This window comes from Odontesthes bonariensis, chromosome 13, assembly GCF_027942865.1.
Source record: "Odontesthes bonariensis isolate fOdoBon6 chromosome 13, fOdoBon6.hap1, whole genome shotgun sequence".
NCBI classification, from domain to species: domain Eukaryota; kingdom Metazoa; phylum Chordata; class Actinopteri; order Atheriniformes; family Atherinopsidae; genus Odontesthes; species Odontesthes bonariensis.
The window spans coordinates 15,329,214-15,342,819 of NC_134518.1; the positions used below are offsets into that span (position 1 = coordinate 15,329,214).

At 48.0% G+C, this 13,606-nt stretch overlaps 1 protein-coding gene across 6 annotated transcripts in view; it reads right to left on the reverse strand.

Moving 5' to 3' along the window:
- The window catches only part of unc5a (unc-5 netrin receptor A), a 260,234-nt gene that overhangs the window by 222,953 nt on the left and 23,675 nt on the right, over positions 1-13,606 (reverse strand). The window lies entirely within an intron of this gene.

The window sequence follows — 13,606 nt, forward strand, 5'->3', positions numbered from 1 at the left end:
TGGTGCAGATTAAACTTTTTAGGTGAAAGATATAGCATTTCGTTTACACTGGCGAGTACGCCAAGTTCGCCGCTTGGCCAAGCCCCCTAAACATGCTCAAAAACTCAAGTCTTCTGATAACTTTTGTGCCCCCATCCCTTAACTGCATACTGACCAAAAATGAAGTCCGTAGCTCAAAATCCCTGGGGCGTGAAAATTTTCCTGCGAGGTGTGTAAATATGAAAAATGGCCAAAATTTGCCCTTTGACCCAAAATGGCCGCCTGCTTGTACGTTTTAGAGCATACCTCCAAGAGACTTTTGTTCTTGATTTGAGGCGATCTACATACATTCCGAGTTTCAGATCTCTACGACGTACGGTTCGGTCTATCTCACGTTAGGTGGCGCTGTAGAGCAGTTTGGCCACGCCCACTTTCGACTCCATTAAAAACATGCAGTTTCACGCGGGGGACAATTTTGGGTAAAGTTTCGGGAGTTTTCGAATACGTTCAGGCATGCCCATTCGCGAAACCGCGTGGAGAAGAAAAAGAATAAGAATAATAATAATAATAGTGAAATCCTACAGATACAATAGGCCTTCGCAGCGCTTAGCTGCTCGGGCCTAATAACAAGAACTGCAAGCAGTGATAACGGCCCTCGCAGCCAAGCGCAGCTCCGGCCTTGCGACCGCCTGACCGCCGGCACCGCCGCCCCGACGTGGTCATCGACGCCGTCACGCGTCTCACGCGCCGGTCCACCGGGTGGAGCGTGCGACAAATCTCTCAATTCGCCTTCAGTCCACGTCATTACGACACCAGTGGCACGTGTTCAAAGTTGGAGCGATATCTCACCTTCCAGACAGGAGTTACCGTCACTTCCTGGTTTTGTGGGGGCGGGGTTTAGCGACGTCAGAAATGTACAATGCCAACGTGTGAAGCGCTGCTCCGTAATGATGCACAAAAAATATGGTGCAGATCGGATGATGTCTCAAGGAGATATAGCTGTTTATATTATCTAGGGGGCGCACTGGAGTCACACTCCAATATAATCCTATTGGGCTCTTTAGAGGTTAACAAAGGTCATTCATATGTAGTTTGGTGCAAATCGGATGATGCATGTGAGATTTAGAGCCGAACGTATGCAAACGGCGAGGGATTGGAATGTGCCATTAAGCCACGCCCACACTATTTTGTAGGTCCTGACAAGACGCACAGGTGTGCTGAATTTCATGATTGTCGTTCAAAGGATGGCTTGGGGCTGATGTTTTTAGATCTTCTAGGGGGCGCTCTGGAGGCATTAGGCCACGCCCATCAAATATTGGACCTCACACCTGTTGGGGGGCGGATTAGGATCGATCCCAGTGAGTTTGGTGCATCTCGGCTCAAAACTGTAGAATTTAGAGCCAAACGTATGGTAACGGCGTGATGTCTGACTTCACCAAGCAGCCATAGCCACGCCTTCAACTGAAAACTGTTGGCGTTTTAAAGCAAGTGAGACCAACTTGTTATCTGTATTCTGACACAAGATCATGTTGATTAGGTGAAGGGGGCCAGAAATGGAGCTTTCCACGTAAAAAAAGTGACTTCCTGTTCTGAGGGGGCGGGGCTTAAATGACGTCAGCATATGACCACATAGGATTGACATGCATCCAACATGGATGACTCATACCAAGTTTGGTGCAGATTGAACTTTTTAGGTGAAAGATATAGCATTTCGTTTACACTGGCGAGTACCTCAAGTTCGCCGCTTGGCCAAGCCCCCTAAACATGCTCAAAAACTCAAGTCTTCTGATAACTTTTGTTCCCCCATCCCTTAACTGCATACTGACCAAAAATGAAGTCCGTAGCTCAAAATCCCTGGGGCGTGAAAATTTTCCTGCGAGGTGTGTAAATATGAAAAATGGCCAAAATTTGCCCTTTGACCCAAAATGGCCGCCTCCTTGTACGTTTTAGAGCATACCTCCAAGAGACTTTTGTTCTTGATTTGAGGCGATCTACGTACATACCGAGTTTCAGATCTCTACGACGTACGGTTCGGTCTATCTCACGTTAGGTGGCGCTGTAGAGCAGTTTGGCCACGCCCACTTTCGACTCCATTAAAAACATGCAGTTTCACGCGGGGGACAATTTTGGGTAAAGTTTCGGGAGTTTTCGAATACGTTAAGGCATCCCCATTTGCGATTCCGTGCGGAAAAGAAAAAGAATAATAATAACAAGAACTGCAAGCAGTGATAACGGCCCTCGCAGCCAAGCGCAGCTCCGGCCTTGCGACCGCCTGACCGCCGGCACCGCCGCCCCGACGTGGTCATCGACGCCGTGACGCGTCTCCCGCGCCCGTCCACCAGGCAGAGCACGCGACGAATCTCCCAAATCGCCTTCAGTCCACGACAGTATGACACAAGTGGCCCGTGTTCAAAGTTGGAGCGACATATCACCTTCCAGAAAGGAGTTACCGTCACTTCCTGTTTTGTGGGGGCAGGGTTTAGTGACATCAGAAATGTACCACGCCAAAGTGTCAAGCGCCGCTCCGTAATGATGCACAAAAAATATGGTGCAGATCGGATGTTGTCTCAAGGAGATATAGCTGTTTAAATGATCTAGGGGGCGCAGTGGAGTCACACTCCAATATAATCCTATTGGGCTCTTTAGAGGTTAACAAATGTCATTCATATCTAGTTTGGTGCAAATCGGATGATGCGTGTGAGATTTAGAGCCGAACGTATGCAAACGGCGAGGGATTGGAATGTGCCATTCTGCCACGCCCACACTATTTTGTAGGTCCTGACAAGACGCACAGGTGTGCTGAGTTTCATGATTGTCGGTGAAAGCATGGCTTGGGGCTGATGTTTTTAGATGTTCTAGGGGGCGCTGTGGAGGCATTAGGCCACGCCCATAAAATATTGGACCCCACACCTGTTGGGGGGTGGATTAGGATCGATCCCAGTGAGTTTGGTGCATCTCAGCTCAAAACTGTAGAATTGAGAGCCAAACGTATGGTGACGGCGTGATGTCTGACTTCACCAAGCCGCCATAGCCACGCCTTCAACTGAAAACTGTTGGTGCTTTAAAGCAAGTGAGACCAACTTGTTATCTGTATTCTGACTCAAGATCATGTTGATTAGGTGAAGGGGGCCAGAGATGGAGCTTTCCAAGGAAAAAACGTGACTTCCTGTTCTGAGGGGGCGGGGCTTATATGACGTCATCATTTGACCACATAGGATTGACATGCATCCAACATGGATGACTCATACCAAGTTTGCTGCAGATTGAACTTTTTAGGTGAAAGATATAGCGTTTCGTTTACACTGGCGAGTACGCCAAGTTCGCGGCTTGGCCAAGCCCCCTAAACATGCTCAAAAACTCAAGTCTTCTGATAACTTTTGTGCCCCCATCCCTTAACTGCATACCGACCAAAGATGAAGTCCGTAGCTCAAAATCCCTGGGGCGTGAAAATTTTCCTGCGAGGTGTGTAAATATGAAAAATGGCCAAATTTTGCCCTTTGACCCAAGATGGCCGCCTCCTTGTACGTTTTAGAGCATACCTCCAAGAGACTTTTGTTCTTGATGTGAGGCGATCTACATACACACCGAGTTTCAGATCTCTACGACGTACGGTTCGGGCTATCTCACGTTAGGTGGCGCTGTAGAGCAGTTCGGCGACGCCCACTTTCGACTCCATTAAAAACCTTTGATTTCACGCGGGGGACAATTTTGGGTAAAGTTGCGTGAGTTTTCGAATACGTTAAGGCGTCCCCATTTGCGATTCCGGGCGGAAAAGAAACAGGAATAATAATAATAATAATAATAATAGTGAAATCCTACAGATACAATAGGCCTTCGCAGCGCTTAGCTGCTCGGGCCTAATAATAGTGAAATCTTGCAGATACAATAGGCCTTCGCAGCGCTTAGCTGCTCGGGCCTAATAAGAATAGTGAAATCCTACAGATACAATAGGCCTTCGCAGCGCTTAGCTGCTCGGGCCTAAAAATAATAGTGAAATCCTTCAGATACAATAGGCCTTCGCAGCGCTTAGCTGCTCGGGCCTAACAAGAACTGCAAGCAGTGATAACGGCCCTCGCAGCCAAGCGCAGCTCCGGCCTTGCGACCGCCTGACCGCCGGCACCGCCGCCCCGACGTGGTCATCGACGCCGTCAGGCGTCTCCCGCGCCCGTCCACCGGGCGGAGCGTGCGACGAATCTCCCAAATCGCCTTCCGTCCACGTCAGTACGACACCAGTGGCACGTGTTCAAAGTTGGAGCGATATCTCACCTTCCAGACAGGAGTTACCGTCACTTCCTGTTTTGTGGGGGCGGGGTTTAGCGACGTCAGAAATATACCACGCCAACGTGTGAAGAACTGCTCCGTAATGATGCACAAAAAATACAGTACAGATCGGATGATGTCTCAAGGAGATATAGCTGTTTACATGATATAGGGGGCGCACTGGAGTCACACTCCAATATAATCTTATTGGACTCTTTAGAGGTTAACAAAGGTCATTCATATCTAGTTTGGTGCAAATCGGATGATGCGTGTGAGATTTAGAGCCGAACGTATGCAAACGGCGAGGGATTGGAATGTGCCATTCTGCCACGCCCACACCATTTTGTAGGTCCTGACAAGACGCAAAGGTGTGCTGAGTTTCACGATTGTCGGTGAAAGCATGGCTTGGGGCTGATGTTTTTAGGTGTTCTAGGGGGCGCTGTGGAAACATTAGGCCACGCCCATCAAATATTGGACTGCACACCTGTTGGGGGGCGGATTAGGATCGATCCCAGTGAGTTTGGTGCATCTGGGCTCATAACTGTAGAATTTAGAGCCAAACGTATGGTAACGGCGTGATGTCTGACTTCACCAAGCAGCCATAGCCACGCCTTCAACTGAAAACTGTTGGTGCTTTAAAGCTAGTTAGACCAACTTGTTCTCTGTATTCTGACACAAGATCATGTTGATTAGGTGAAGGGGGCCAGAGATGGAGCGTTCCAAGGAAAAAAAGTGACTTCCTGTTCTGAGGGGGCGGGGCTTAGATGACGTCAGCATAAGACCACATAGGACCGTCGGGCATCCAACATGGATGACCCATACCAAGTTTGCTGCAGATTGAACTTTTTAGGTGAAAGTTATAGCGTTTCGTTTACACTGGCGAGTACGCCAAGTTCGCCGCTTGGCCAAGCCCCCTAAACATGCTCAAAAACTCAAGTCTTCTGATAACTTTTGTGCCCCCATCCCTTAACTGCATACCGACCAAAGATGAAGTCCGTAGCTCAAAATCCCTGGGGCGTGAAAATTTTCCTGCGAGGTGTGTAAATATGAAAAATGGTCAAAATTTGCCCTTTGACCCAAAATGGCCGCCTCCTTGTACGTTTTAGAGCATACCTCCAAGAGACTTTTGTTCTTGATTTGAGGCGATCTACGTACATACCGAGTTTCAGATCTCTACGACGTACGGTTCGGGCTATCTCACGTTAGGTGGCGCTATAGAGCAGTTTGGTGACGCCCACTTTCGAGTACATTAAAAACATGTGATTTCACGCGGGGGACAATTTTGGGTAAAGTTTGGGGAGTTTTCGAATACGTTCAGGCATCCCCATTTGCGATTCCGCGCGGAAAAGAAAAAGAATCATAAGAAGAACAAGAACTGCAAGCAGTGATAACGGCCCTCGCAGCCAAGCGCAGCTCCGGCCTTGCGACCGCCTGACCGCCTGCACCGCCGTCCCGACGTGGTCATCAACGCCGTCACGCGTCTCCCGCGCCCGTCCATCGGGCGGAGCGTGCGACGAATCTCCCAAATCGCCTTCAGTCCACGACAGTACGACACCAGTAGCGCGTGTTCAAAGTTGGAGCGATATCTCACCTTCCAGACAGGAGTTACCGTCACTTCCTGTTTTGCGGGGGCGGGGTTTAGCGACGTCAGAAATGTGCCACGCCAACGTGTGAAGCGCCGCTCCGTAATGATGCACAAAAAATACGGTGCAGATCGGATGATGTCTCAAGGAGATATAGCTGTTTAAATGATCTAGGGGGCGCACTGGAGTCACACTCCAATATAATCCTATTGGGCTCTTTAGAGGTTAACAAAGGTCATTCATATCTAGTTTGGTGCAAATTGGATGATGCGTGTGAGATTTAGAGCCGAACGTATGCAAACGGCGAGGGATTGGAATGTGCCATTAAGCCACGCCCACACTATTTTGTAGGTCCTGACAACACGCACAGGTGTGCTGAGTTTCATGATTGTCGGTGAAAGCATGGCTTGGGGCTGATGTTTTTAGATGTTCTAGGGGGCGCTGTGGAGGCATTAGGCCACGCCCATCAAATATTGGACCGCACACCTGTTGGGGGGCGGATTAGGATTGATCCCAGTGAGTTTGGTGCATCTCGGCTCAATACTGTAGAATTTAGAGCCAAACGTATGGTTACGGCGTGATGTCTGAATTCACCAGGCCGCCATAGCCACGCCTTCAACTGAAAACTGTTGGTGCTTTAAAGCAAGTCAGACCAACTTGTTATCTGTATTCTGACACAAGATCATGTTGATTAGGTGAAGGGGGCCAGAGATGGAGCTTTCCAAGTAAAAAAAGTGACTTCCTGTTCTGAGGGGGCGGGGCTTAGATGACGTCAGCATATGACCACATAGGATTGACATGCATCCAACATGGATGACTCATACCAAGTTTGGTGCAGAATAAACTTTTTACGTGAAAGTTATAGCGTTTCGTTTACACTGGCGAGTACGCTAAGTTCGCCGCTTGGCCAAGCCCCCTAAACATGCTCAAAAACTCAAGTCTTCTGATAACTTTTGTTCCCCCATCCCTTAACTGCATACTGACCAAAAATGAAGTCCGTAGCTCAAAATCCCTGGGGCGTGAAAATTTTCCTGCGAGGTGTGTAAATATGAAAAATGGCCAAAATTTGCCCTTTGACCCAAGATGGCCGCCTCCTTGTACGTTTTAGAGCATACCTCCAAGAGACTTTTGTTCTTGATTTGAGAAGATCTACGTACATACCGAGTTTCAGATCTCTACGACGTACGGTTCGGGCTATCTCACGTTAGGTGGCGCTATAGAGCAGATTGGCGACGCCCACTTTCGAGTACATTAAAAACATGTGATTTCACGCGGGGGACAATTTTGGGCAAAGTTTCAAGAGTTTTCGAATACGTTCAGGCCTCCCCATTCGCGATTCCGCGTGGAGAAGAAAAAGAATCATAAGAAGAAGAAAAACAAGAACTGCAAGCAGTGATAACGGCCCTCGCAGCCAAGCGCAGCTCCGGCCATGCGACCGCCTGACCACCGGCACCGCCGCCCCGACGTGGTCATCGACGCCGTCAAGCGTCTCCCGCGCCCGTCAACCGGGCGGTGCGTGCAACAAATCTCCCAAATCGCCTTCAGTCCACGTCAGTACGACACCAGTGGCACGTGTTCAAAGTTGGAGCGATATCTCACCTTCCAGACAGGAGTTACCGTCACTTCCTGTTTTGTGGGGGCGGGGTTTAGCGACGTCAGACATATAGCACGCCAACGTTTCAAGCGCCGCTCCGTATTGATGCACAAAAAATATGGTGCAGATCGGATGATGTCTCAAGGAGATATAACTGTTTATATTATCTAGGGGGCGCAATGGAGTCACACTCCAATATAATCCTATTGGGCTCTTTAGATGTGAACAAAGGTCATTCATATCTAGTTTGGTGCAAATCGGATGATGCATGTGAGATTTAGAGCCGAACGTATGCAAACGGCGAGGGATTGGAATGTGCCATTCTCGCCACGCCCACACTATTTTGTAGGTCCTGACAAGACGCACAGGTGTGCTGAGTTTCATGATTGTCGGTGAAAGCATGGCTTGGGGCTGATGTTTTTAGATGTTCTAGGGGGCGCTGTGGAGGCTATAGGCCACGCCCATCAAATATTTGACTGCACACCTGTTGGGGGGCGGATTAGGATCGATCCCAGTGAGTTTGGTGCATCTCGGCTCAAAACTGTAGAATTTAGAGCCAAACGTATGGTAACGGCGTGATGTCTGACTTCACCAAGCAGCCATAGCCACGCCTTCAACTGAAAACTTTTGGGGCTTTAAAGCAAGTTAGACCAACTTGTTATCTGTATTCTGACACAAGATCATGTTGATTAGGTGAAGGGGGCCAGAAATGGAGCTTTCCAAGTAAAAAAAGTGACTTCCTGTTCTGAGGGGGCGGGGCTTAGATGACGTCACCATATGACCACATAGGATTGACATGCATCCAACATGGATGACTCATACCAAGTTTGGTGCAGATTAAGCTTTTTAGGTGAAAGTTATAGCGTTTCGTTTACACTGGCGAGTACGCCAAGTTCGCCGCTTGGCCAAGCCCCCTAAACATGCTCAAAAACTCAAGTCTTCTGATAACTTTTGTGCCCCCATCCCTTAACTGCATATTGACCAAAGATGAAGTCCGTAGCTCAAAATCCCTGGGGCGTGAAAATTTTCCTGCGAGGTGTGTAAATATGAAAAATGGCCAAAATTTGCCCTTTGACCCAAAATGGCCGCCTCCTTGTACATTTTAGAGCATACCTCCAAGAGACTTTTGTTCTTGATTTGAGGCGATCTACATACATACCGAGTTTCAGATCTCTACGACGTACGGTTCGGTCTATCTCACGTTAGGTGGCGCTGTAGAGCAGTTTGGCGACGCCCACTTTCGACTCCATTAAAATCATGCAGTTTCACGCGGGGGACAATTTTGGGCAAAGTTTCAGGAGTTTTCGAATACGTTAAGGCATCCCCATTTGCGATTCCGTGCGGAAAAGAAAAAGAATCATAATAATAATAATAATAAGAATAGTGAAATCCTACAGATACAATAGGCCTTCGCAGCGCTTAGCTGCTCGGGCCTAATAAAAATAGTGAAATCTTGCAGATACAATAGGCCTTCGCAGCGCTTAGCTGCTCGGGCCTAAAAATAGTGAAATCCTACAGATACAATAGGCCTTCGCAGCGCTTAGCTGCTCGGGCCTAATAATAATAGTGAAATCCTTCAGAAACAATAGGCCTTCGCAGCGCTTAGCTGCTCGGGCCTAATAATAATAGTGAAATCCTACAGATACAATAGGCCTTCGCAGCGCTTAGCTGCTCGGGCCTAAATAGAGCTGTTTAAATTATCTAGGGGGCGCAGTGGAGTCACACTCCAATAAAATCCTATCGGGCTCTTTAGATGTTAACAAAGGTCATTCATATCTAGTTTGGTGCAAATCGGATGATGCATGTGAGATTTAGAGCCAAACGTATGCAAACGGCGAGGGATTGGAATGTGCCATTCTCGCCACGCCCACACTATTTTGTAGGTCCTGACAAGACCCACAGGTGTGCTGAGTTTCATCATTGTCGGTGAAAGCATGGCTTGGGGCTGATGTTTTTAGTTGTTCTAGGGGGCGCTGTGGAGGCATTAGGCCACGCCCATCAAATATTGGACCGCACACCTGTTGGGGGGCGGATTAGGATCGATCCCAGTGAGTTTGGTGCGTTTTGGCTCAAAACTGTAGAATTTAGAGCCAAACGTATGGTAACGGCGTGATGTCTGACTTCGCCAAGCCGCCATAGCCACGCCTTCAACTGAAAACTGTTGGTGCTTTAAAGCAAGTTAGACCAACTTGTTATCTGTATTCTGACACAAGATCATGTTGATTAGGTGAAGGGGGCCAGAAATGGAGCTTTCCAAGTAAAAAAAGGGACTTCCTGTTCTGAGGGGGCGGGGCTTAGATTACGTCAGCATATGACCACATAGGATTGACATGCATCCAACATGGATGACTCATACCAAGTTTGGTGCAGTTTAAACTTTTTAGGTGAAAGATATAGCGTTTCGTTTACACTGGCGAGTACGCCAAGTTCGCCGCTTGGCCAAGCCCCCTAAACATGCTCAAAAACTCAAGTCTTCTGATAACTTTTGTTCCCCCATCCCTTAACTGCATACTGACCAAAAATGAAGTCTGTAGCTCAAAATCCCTGGGGCGTGAAAATTTTCCTGCGAGGTGTGTAAATATGAAAAATGGCCAAAATTTGCCCTTTGACCCAAAATGGCCGCCTCCCTGTACGTTTTAGAGCATACCTCCAAGAGACTTTTGTTCTTGATTTGAGGCGATCTACATACATTCCGAGTTTCAGATCTCTACGACGTACGGTTCGGTCTATCTCACGTTAGGTGGCGCTGTAGAGCAGTTTGGCCACGCCCACTTTCGACTCCATTAAAAACATGCAGTTTCACGCGGGGGACAATTTTGGGTAAAGTTTCGGGAGTTTTCGAATACGTTCAGGCATCCCCATTCGCGAAACCGCGTGGAGAAGAAAAAGAATAAGAATAATAATAATAATAATAGTGAAATCCTACAGATACAATAGGCCTTCGCAGCGCTTAGCTGCTCGGGCCTAACAAGAACTGCAAGCAGTGATAACGGCCCTCGCAGCCAAGCGCAGCTCCGGCCTTGCGACCGCCTGACCGCCGGCACCGCCGCCCCGACGTGGTCACCGACGCCGTCCCGCGTCTCCAGCGCCCGTCCACCGGGCGGAGCGTTCGACGAATCTCTCAAATCGCCTTCAGTCCACGTCAGTACGACACCAGTGGCACGTGTTCAAAGTTGGAGCGATATCTCACCTTCCAGACAGGAGTTACCGTCACTTCCTGTTTTGTGGGGGCGGGGTTTAGCGACGTCAGACATATAGCACGCCAACGTTTCAAGCGCCGCTCCGTATTGATGCACAAAAAATATGGTGCAGATCGGATGATGTCTCAAGGAGATATAACTGTTTATATTATCTAGGGGGCGCAATGGAGTCACACTCCAATATAATCCTATTGGGCTCTTTAGATGTGAACAAAGGTCATTCATATCTAGTTTGGTGCAAATCGGATGATGCATGTGAGATTTAGAGCCGAACGTATGCAAACGGCGAGGGATTGGAATGTGCCATTCTCGCCACGCCCACACTATTTTGTAGGTCCTGACAAGACGCACAGGTGTGCTGAGTTTCATGATTGTCGGTGAAAGCATGGCTTGGGGCTGATGTTTTTAGTTGTTCTAGGGGGCGCTGTGGAGGCTATAGGCCACGCCCATCAAATATTTGACTGCACACTTGTTGGGGGGCGGATTAGGATCGATCCCAGTGAGTTTGGTGCATCTCGGCTCAAAACTGTAGAATTTAGAGCCAAACGTATGGTAACGGCGTGATGTCTGACTTCACCAAGCAGCCATAGCCACGCCTTCAACTGAAAACTTTTGGTGCTTTAAAGCAAGTTAGACCAACTTGTTTTCTGTATTCTGACACAAGATCATGTTGATTAGGTGAAGGGGGCCAGAAATGGAGCTTTCCAAGTAAAAAAAGTGACTTCCTGTTCTGAGGGGGCGGGGCTTAGATGACGTCAGCATATGACCACATAGGATTGACATGCATCCAACATGGATGACTCATACCAAGTTTGGTGCAGATTGAACTTTTTAGGTGAAAGATATAGCATTTCGTTTACACTGGCGAGTACGCCAAGTTCGCCGCTTGGCCAAGCCCCCTAAACATGCTCAAAAACTCAAGTCTTCTGATAACTTTTGTGCCCCCATCCCTTAACTGCATACTGACCAAAAATGAAGTCCGTAGCTCAAAATCCCTGGGGCGTGAAAATTTTCCTGCGAGGTGTGTAAATATGAAAAATGGCCAAAATTTGCCCTTTGACCCAAAATGGCCGCCTCCTTGTACGTTTTAGAGCATACCTCCAAGAGACTTTTGTTCTTGATTTGAGGCGATCTACGTACATACCGAGTTTCAGATCTCTACGACGTACGGTTCGGTCTATCTCACGTTAGGTGGCGCTATAGAGCAGTTTGGCGACGCCCACTTTCGACTCCATTAAAATCAGGCAGTTTCACGCGGGGGACAATTTTGGGTAAAGTTTCGGGAGTTTTCAAATACGTTCAGCCATCCCAATTCGCGATTCCCGACGGAAAAGAAAAAGAACGCGGAAAAATAATAATAATAATAATAATAGTGAAATCCTTCAGTTACAATAGGCCTTCGCAGCGCTTAGCTGCTCGGGCCTAATAATAATAATAGTGAAATCCTACAGATACAATAGGCCTTCGCAGCGCTTAGCTGCTCGGGCCTAATAATCCTATTGGGCTCTTTAGATGTGAACAAAGGTCATTCATATCTAGTTTGGTGCAAATCGGATGATGCATGTGAGATTTAGAGCCGAACGTATGCAAACGGCGAGGGATTGGAATGTGCCATTCTCGCCACGCCCACACTATTTTGTAGGTCCTGACAAGACGCACAGGTGTGCTGAGTTTCATGATTGTCGGTGAAAGCATGGCTTGGGGCTGATGTTTTTAGTTGTTCTAGGGGGCGCTGTGGAGGCTATAGGCCACGCCCATCAAATATTTGACTGCACACCTGTTGGGGGGCGGATTAGGATCGATCCCAGTGAGTTTGGTGCATCTCGGCTCAAAACTGTAGAATTTAGAGCCAAACGTATGGTAACGGCGTGATGTCTGACTTCACCAAGCAGCCATAGCCACGCCTTCAACTGAAAACTTTTGGTGCTTTAAAGCAAGTTAGACCAACTTGTTTTCTGTATTCTGACACAAGATCATGTTGATTAGGTGAAGGGGGCCAGAAATGGAGCTTTCCAAGTAAAAAAAGTGACTTCTTGTTCTGAGGGGGCGGGGCTTAGATGACGTCAGCATATGACCACATAGGATTGACATGCATCCAACATGGATGACTCATACCAAGTTTGGTGCAGATTAAGCTTTTTAGGTGAAAGTTATAGCGTTTCGTTTACACTGGCGAGTACGCCAAGTTCGCCGCTTGGCCAAGCCCCCTAAACATGCTCAAAAACTCAAGTCTTCTGATAACTTTTGTGCCCCCATCCCTTAACTGCATACTGACCAAAAATGAAGTCCGTAGCTCAAAATCCCTGGGGCGTGAAAATTTTCCTGCGAGGTGTGTAAATATGAAAAATGGCCAAAATTTGCCCTTTGACCCAAAATGGCCGCCTCCTTGTACGTTTTAGAGCATACCTCCAAGAGACTTTTGTTCTTGATTTGAGGCGATCTACATACATACCGAGTTTCAGATCTCTACGACGTACGGTTCGGTCTATCTCACGTTAGGTGGCGCTATAGAGCAGTTTGGCGACGCCCACTTTCGACTCCATTAAAAACCTTTGATTTCACGCGGGGGACAATTTTGGGTAAAGTTTCAGGAGTTATGATGCATGTGAGATTTAGAGCCGAACGTATGCAAACGGCGAGGGATTGGAATGTGCCATTCTCGCCACGCCCACACTATTTTGTAGGTCCTGACAAGACGCACAGGTGTGCTGAGTTTCATGATTGTCGGTGAAAGCATGGCTTGGGGCTGATGTTTTTAGTTGTTCTAGGGGGCGCTGTGGAGGCTATAGGCCACGCCCATCAAATATTTGACTGCACACCTGTTGGGGGGCGGATTAGGATCGATCCCAGTGAGTTTGGTGCATCTCGGCTCAAAACTGTAGAATTTAGAGCCAAACGTATGGTAACGGCGTGATGTCTGACTTCACCAAGCAGCCATAGCCACGCCTTCAACTGAAAACTTTTGGTGCTTTAAAGCAAGTTAGACCAAC